At 44.6% G+C, this 8105-nt stretch overlaps 1 protein-coding gene across 2 annotated transcripts in view; it reads left to right on the plus strand.

Moving 5' to 3' along the window:
• Positions 1-1379: 1379 nt before the first annotated feature.
• Positions 1380-8105, plus strand: part of PLEKHB2 (pleckstrin homology domain containing B2) — a 47454-nt gene continuing 40728 nt past the window's right edge. For both annotated transcript variants that reach the window (XM_039217643.1, XM_039217642.1), the window contains exon 1: positions 1380-1480. The gene's annotated coding sequence lies outside the window, so the exon portion shown is untranslated. The remainder of the gene's footprint in view (positions 1481-8105) is intronic.

Genomic DNA, 8105 nt, shown 5'->3' on the forward strand with positions numbered 1-8105 from the left:
ACCTTTAAAAACATTTCTTTTTCTACAGTTCATTGGAGTTCCTTTCTGTTTACTAGATAGGATGCTACCCTATTCATGAATCCTTGAATAAAATCAATTTGATCTTTAAATTTACTCAGTTAAATGTTTGCTATTTATCACAGAAAAGAAAACAAATCTTAAGTGCACAGCTTGATGAATGTTTACACAGTATTTACTTTTCTGGAGTAGGGTTGCCCAAGGTTCCCTCAGGCCACTTTTCAGGAAGTGTCCCTACCCTGACCCCAGAGGTCCCACAGGGGCTTGAGAGCATCATAAAAGTTTCTTGGTAGAGGTAACTAACATTTCCCCTTTTCCACCTCCATTATCTTCGCTTTTTTTTAGATAAAATTTTTGTTTTGAAATAATTTTAAATTTGCAGAAAAATTAGTATATTCTTCAGTTTCTCATGATGCTTAAGTCTTACATAATCATGGCACAATTTTCAAAACCAAAATCACCAGTAATTATTATTAAAATCAAGACTTTATTTAGAATTTACCAATTTTTTCACTAACATCACTTTTTCTGTTCCAGGACACCATCTTGTATCCCTATTTTTGATGGCCTTCATAGTTTTGAGGAGTACTGGTGAGGTATTTCGTGGAATATCTCTCAATAGGGATTTGCCTGATGTTTTTCTCATCACTAAATGGGGCGGAAGACCACCGGAAAAGTGACATTTCCATTACATCATGTCAGGGGTAAATATTACCAACATGACTTACTACCACTGCTGAGGTCAACCTTGATTACATGGTTTAGTAGCATTTGTCAGGTTTTTCACTGTAAAGTTATTTTTTCCCCTTCTCACATTTCACTCTTGGGGAGGAAGTCATTATGCAGTTTGAGGGGTGGATGGGGGCTGATTAATTAGAATTCCTCTATAAAAAAGATTTCTCTCCCCATTAATTTAGTCATTTATTTACAAAAGAGTTGACTTGTTTTATACTCTAAATTATAATCCAATACTATATAACTTTACTGCTCAAATTGTTCCAGATTTGGCCATGGAGTGCTCTTTCAGGTTGACTTCTGTATTCTCCGACACGCCTCCATGATTTTATTTTTTGAGCATTCCTTATTTCTGGCGCTACATCAAGTTCCAGACTCTAGGTTGTACTTTTCCTGCCCCACCTCTAGAGCCACTCATTTCTCTATGGAGCCATGGCTCTTATTATTGGAGGGTTATATTTAGACGCAAGATCAGGGTGCAAACAATTCCTTTTCAGTTGAAAATTAAGCCTCTACTCCAGCAGAATTGAGGCTGCCTCCGTCCCCCCTCCCAGGACCATTCCAGGCATGCCCCGCGCGGCCAGGCGCATGCGCGCCACGGCGGTGTGACGTTGGACGGCGGCCAGGACGCAGGCGTGAGTCATTTGCTTCTGAAAAGCCTCGGTGGCGTCCTTGCGCTTCGCGGTCCTGCTTCGGTGGTACGCGGCGGCTGCCGGATAGCTCGCAGGTAACTAACTGTCCCTGTGTGGCCCGCGCGAACCCCGAGCCCCCTCGGGCCGGGCCCACCCGTCTGCGCCCCTTTTCCTCTCCACCCACCCGGGGTTGGTCCCCTTGGAGACTCTCCTGAGACGCTCAGCCCCGTCCTCCTCCCAGAAGACCCCCTCTCGGCCAGCGTCCCGCCCCTCTCCGCTGTCGGTCCCCGCAGAGCTTCCTCTGGAGTTGCCAGGTTCCGCACGCCCTCCCCTTCCCGAATGTCGGTCCCTGAGGAGCTTCCCGTTGAGCCGCCCAGCCCCGCACCCCTCTGAGAGAACGCCCTCCAGGGCGTAGGTCCCAGCAGAGCCTCCTCCGGCGCCGCCCACTCGGCGACCCTCTGAGTTGACCCCCGGCACACATCCTTTTCTCCCGTTGGGGTGTCGGCCCCACCAGAGCCTCTGCTAGAGCCGTCCAGTTCCGCGCACCCTCTTCTCCCACAGTGTTGGCCCCTCCGGAACCTTCCGTAGAGCCGCCCACCTATGCGCGTCTCTGGAGGGACTGCCCTCGGCCGCGCCCTCTCCCCTCCCTCGTCTCTCCAGAGCCTCCCTTAGAGCCGCCCAGCCCCTCCCGAGCCCTCCCGCCGCCGGTCCGTTCCCCGTAGATGCTCCCAGCCGCCCGCCGCCGGTCCGCTCCCCGTAGATGCTCCTCGCCCGCCCGCCGCCGATCCTCCCCCATCGGGTGCTTCTCGCTCGCCCGCCCCCCTCGGGTGCTCCTCGCCCGCCCGCCGCCGGTCCGCCCCTCCGCGGGTGCTCCTTGCCAGCCCGCCGCAGTCAGCTCCCAGCAGGGGCTCCGGGCCGGCCCGCCGCCGTTCCTTCGGCTCGGGTTTCCTGGTGCCGGCTCTCTGGTCGAGTAGAGTGGGGCCCTTTTTTGTGCTCCTCCCGCACGGAGATCACACCCTTTTTAAGAAATCCAGATTCGTATTGAAACTGCGCTCGCGCGTGCGGCCGGCCCCCTCCGTTTCACCTGCTCTTAGCTGTGCAGTGGTTACTCTTAGGGCCTTGGTTGTACTTTTTTCACATTTGATCCTTTTATTCATCCAGGTCGAGAACTCTGGAGCTCAGGGGGTTTTTTATTTCGTGTTAGTATAGAGTTTTTTGTTTTTATCTCTAAGGTAGAGTAAGTTACACAGAAGAGGCTTCATGAACGAATAGTTAAGTTCCTGTTTTTCAGTGTAAGTGGAGGGAATGAGGTACGACGGTCACACTAGTCACACTAGTGCTTAATTCCCAACACCATTGACTCCTGGTCCCTGAGAATATATATATTTTTAAAGTACCCACTCTGAGTAGGGCGGGGTGGAGCCACTACCAGAGGCAAGTCCCTTATATTTAAAGGGAGAAAGGGTCTCCTGGTGTTTGAGGAAACCAGTGCCAGTGCAGGAAGTGAGTTGTCTGAAGTCACGAGGGGAATTAGGGCCCGAGCTGGGACCTAGCTGCCTGTTTACTTATGGCTCTCATTATTTGCTGAACAAATCAGTGAGAAAATATCCACCTGCATGTGCTTGTGCAGCCAGCTTGTCTAATGGCCAGACTGTACCTGGGAATGAGAATGTCTAGGGTTTACTCTTCCTGGTAGTGATTTCTTTATTTGACTCCTCGCCCCCAACTGCCTACTGATCTGATCTCTGAGGGCAGGAATCCACCATATGTTGCAGGATCACCCTGGGCGACTACAGTGTTCAGTAAATGCTTACTAAGGGAGACTGCAGAAAAGAACTGAGTCTGACAAAGGTTCTTCACTAGCATATTCGTAATGATGTTAGTACATTCTGTAAGTAAAATTCCTCTAATTTCAAGGACTGAATTTACGAAATGTGTGCATCAGTGATATAGAAAGTGCAGATACCACTCTTGTTGGGATAGCGTACTATTCTTCTGGAAGATACTCGTTTTTCCTTACTGTCTCTAGAAGCTTTGCTATGCTTCCCAGTTTGCCACCCTACGGGAATATATGGTTTCTTTCTCCTTACCTCTGCCTTTTTTCTTTCTTACTGGATGTGTAAAGAAATTAAAAATTGGTAGTGTCTAACTACAAAAAACTGCAGATAGTAAAATAAACTACCAAACAGGTTACAGAACGTGGGCTGTCATGTTTTTTTGTTCGTATATTTGCTTCTGAATTTGATCATGGGGACGGAAAGTTTAACTTTCTTCCCTGCCTAGTCTGTCTGCCCTTTGATGAGTGGTTGATTTAGGCTTAAGAAGTGGTTGCTACTTGGTAATGGCCAATGCTACATGAGCGGACCTCTGAGTGATGGCGGGTCACCTAGTTCTTGTCCCCTGTATTAGGGTACACTTGGGACCTCTTGTTGCCTTTACATTATCATTATTTAAAAAATTTTTGGCAGGGGCAGCTGGATGGCTCAATCGCTTAAGTATCCAACTCTTGATTTCCGTTCAGGTCATGATCTCATGGTTCCTGAATTCAAGCCCCACATTAGGCTCTATGCTGGCAGTGTGGAGCCTGGGGATTCTTCCTCTCTGTCTCTCTCTCTGTGCCTCCCGTGCTCTCACTCTATCTCAAAATAAGTAAAATAAACTTTAAGAAAAAATGGTTATAGTTAAAGAAAATGAGATAATTTTTTTAGGGGCACCTGAGTGGCTCAGTCGGTCAGGCATCCAGTTCTTGATTTTGGCTGAGGTTATGACCTCATGGTTCATGAGACTGAGCCCGGAATCAGGCTCTGTGCTAACAATGTAGAGTTTGCTTGAGATTATTTCTCTCTGCCCCTACCTTGCTCATGTTCTCTCTTTCTCTAAATAAGTAAATACATATTAAGAAAACTTGTTTTAAGATTATATTTTTAAGTTATCTCTAGCATGTGACTTGAATTTACCACCTTGAGATCAAGAATGGCGTGCCCCACCTGATCATTACATTATCATTTTTGAAGAACAGATAGATAAGGTAGGAACTTTTACAGTTAAAGTACAGAGAGGGATAACTAGAGGAACCAGGATATTGTGAATGAGTCAGTTGTAGACAAGTAACCCAGAATTGTATTTCTTAAAATAGTAATGTAATTATAGCAGTTCTTAGTTTTGGAGCACCTACAGGGCTCTTTGGGCATATTATCTCATTTAATTCTCACGTTAGCCTCCTGTGAGGTAAGAAGAAAAGTGAGGCTCGGGAGGTTTAGTATTGTGCTAAAAGTCATACCAGTTAGTAAAAGGCAGAGCTCAGACCTGCCAGATTACACAGGCAATTGTTCTTTCTACCTCTTAAATTAGTCTCTAGGATTCAGTGCTTTTAAAATGATTTCAGTTCACATTTAAAATAATTTGAAATGTTGAAGGGCGCCTAGGTGGCGCAGTTGGTTAGACGTCTAACTCTTGATTTCGGCTCAGGTCTTTTATGAGATCAAGCCCCACGTCAGGCTGCCCGCTGACAGCATGGAGCCTGTTTAGGATTCTCTTCTGTCTCTCTCTGCCTTTCCCCTGCTCATGCTTGCTTTCTCTCTCTCTTTCTCAAAAATAAACTTAAAAAAATAATTTGAATTGTTGAATATGGTTTGTATTTTAAAACTTCCTATAGGTTTTCTGGCATGTGTGTACTGTGGATATTTTGCACCTAATTTGCTGGTGTGTTTTTCTGTAGAGACCAACAGCAGGACTTTTATCTGATAAGTTTTAGTTTATGCAGTAGATCTTGCTCCAGGATACAAATAGTGAAGTGTTGAAATAAGTTGTGAAGTGATGTGGACTTCAGCAAGGTAAGGGAAAAAAATATATATTCCTGTTCCTTTAAAGATGGATTTGGTTCTGTGATATTCAGTGAAGTTTTTTGTTCTGTGTATGAGTTTTTGCTTTTACTTCTAGTGTATAATGTTCAAATTATGACCTTCAAGGGCATCTTAATTTATTGAGTCTTCTAAGCCATTTGAGAAGCAGCCTAATGTGTTTCTGTCTTCTGGAATGTTTTGGGCAAATTTTAGTCAGGTGGCTAGTGAGGAAGTAATGGTGATAATAGTAATTGCCGTGTGAGCAGCTACCAATTCTTGAATTTTAGTAAACATCAGGTACTATGCCCATATTTACATGTTTTTTCACCCAGTTTCCCAAATATCTGTCAAGCAAGTGTTGGTACTCTCATTCTATAGATCAAGAAACTAAGACTTGGAAAAGTTAAGTAACTTGCCCAAAGTTATTTATAAATGAGTGAGTCAGCATTTGAACTCAAACAGGTCATCCGTTTTTGTCTCTGTTGCTGGTGTCTCTGATTTATGATTTGTTTCCCCCTTAACTCATTTTAGTTGCGTTTCACAAGGGAGCAGAGTCAGATGTTTGTGCTCCTAAGAATCCATCATTAATGTTGGAAACAGCAAAGCAGTCATTAGCATGGGTAATCTTGACATTATTGGTATTATCTTTTGTCTTGGATTCTCACTTAAATATCACTGTTCTGTTTCCCTTTGAAAATAACTCTCCTGTGAGTTAGTGTTTAGTGACAAAAGTATGGATTTTACGTAACGGTAATATTTCTGTTTAACACAGAGGGAAAATAAAAGGTGTATGTTTAAAGTCTGCCCCTCCCCCCCTCCCCCCAAGCAATGTTTCTAGGTAACCTCAAGGCAGGAATTGGACTGGCCTAATGGATAGGGTACCTCTTTTAGGCAGTGGCATGTGAGTGCTCTGTATGGCTGCAGGCAGGTGGACTGAGTGACAGTGTCACCTCCCCTGCTCTTTGGTCAGGGTTCAGGAGTTTGGCAGGGAACGGACTCTAGATAGATACAGCTGTGGTCCAGCTTAGGTGAGGTGCCTCATTTCGGGAGCAGGTAATGGCAGCTGCTTATTTAAGGACTTGTTGCCCTTGGTTTATCTTATTTATAGGGCGTAGTGTGGAGGGTCTGTATTGTGTTACAGGTTGCTTATGGGTTGGGAGCCAGAGGCCAGGTTGCTCTTGTGCTAGAAGCTGAGAGTAAGGCTGACGAGGCAGCAAGTGGTGCTGGTGATACCAACGTGGTGCCTGACAGAAGAGGCTAGTAGTCACAGACAAAGAACATGCATATCTTCAGTGGGGATAAAGAACTTGTTTTCCTGCATTCAGCTGAGTGCCCACTTTGCTGCATCTGTTAGATGGCGAAATGCCCTTGCCTCGGTTCCCCAAGAAGCTGCGCTGTGGTGGATGATACTGCTTGATGAGAGTGAGAGTCTCACAGGGTGCTTGAGCAGGCTTTCATTATCATGGGCCTTTAATCTTTCTTTTTCTTGGCTTTGGACTTTTCTGGAGTTTGGCTTGTAAGTGCCTGATCAGCAAGTGCAAGTAACCGAACTCCGTGTGTTCCTGCGGGTATGAATTCAAGGTTTGTTTCCTGAAAGTCATTCTCTCCTGTGGTTTGAGTTGTAGACTGGTTTGAAGCTGATTCCTACAGTCTTCACTACTGCCTAAGTTTTATACACTTGAGTCCTTAACTCGGAGGTCTAGACTTTTTGTCTTAAAAAAGAAATTGTAGCATCTTAGTAAACGCAACAAATACCCCTTATTTTTACTATAATAACTGTCGGGAGCCATTTCTGAACTCACTAGTTGAGAAAAGCTCCTTGTGAGGTTAAGGTAAGTTTGCATGGACACTTACCGTCAGATGGTGACAGATATCCACCCCCTGATTGAGCTCAGACCCCAAGGCACCTTGTTGATTGGTATTTGGAGTGACTCAATCTGGCCTTGATATGCTGATTGCACTTTGGGAAGGAACTTATTGTAGGAACTTCTTTTGTGGTTATGGGAGCAACATTGCTTACCTGAAAAACCTGTTTTTCTTATTACCTCCCATTAAGGGATAAACAGGCTGTTGACCCCTGCTCACAAAGAACTAACTTTTGCCTTTATTATGCTAAAAAATTTATCTTGTTTATATCAGAATGCCACTTCTGGGCTGCTCTCCATATACCTATACATATCAGTGTTCTGGAGAATTTTTACGGATCAAAGAATTATCAGAATGCCACTTATGTGCCACCCCCCAAACACTTAATCATAAAATAAAGTTGAGTCACAGACAGTGCAGAAATGCCTGCTGGTGACCAGAAAGAATCTTCTGACTCTCTCATCCCTCCCTCGCCGACACTGTCCATCCTTCAGGGACCCCTGGAACTGTGGAGCGTTGCTGGAACTCCAGCAAATAACCATTTGAATTATCAAGTGAGGAGAAGGTATTATGTATATCAAAGTGTTTAAACTTTTTTTTTTTAACACCCCCCTCCCCCAGACTCCCAGTTGGGAGATATCCAAACTCACATTGGAAGTTGTGTGATTTCTCTAACACATTCTGTAGCAGTGTCTTTGGTTTTAGTCACCTAGCCTTTGGTTTAGGATGCCTTTCATCCTCACTTGGTTCTAATGAACTATAATTATTGTTTTCAATTTGGCATTATCAGATGTTCTTCCTTCAGCTGGTTGGTTTCTGTATCCTTTCTAAAGGCATTCCTGAAAACAAGTGTCTTTGCTTTTTTTTTTTTTGCTTATTTTTATTTGGAGAGAGAGAGTGTGTGCAAGTAAACAGGGACAGAGAGAGACGGGGGTAGGGAGAGAGAAAGAGAAAGAATCTTAAGCAGGCTCCATGCACAGATTCTTTTTTTTTTTTTTTTTTTTTTTTTTTT

The sequence above is a fragment of the Hyaena hyaena genome, unplaced genomic scaffold, assembly GCF_003009895.1.
Source record: "Hyaena hyaena isolate Hyena2069 unplaced genomic scaffold, ASM300989v1 scaffold_713, whole genome shotgun sequence".
Classification (NCBI taxonomy): Eukaryota; Metazoa; Chordata; class Mammalia; order Carnivora; family Hyaenidae; genus Hyaena; species Hyaena hyaena.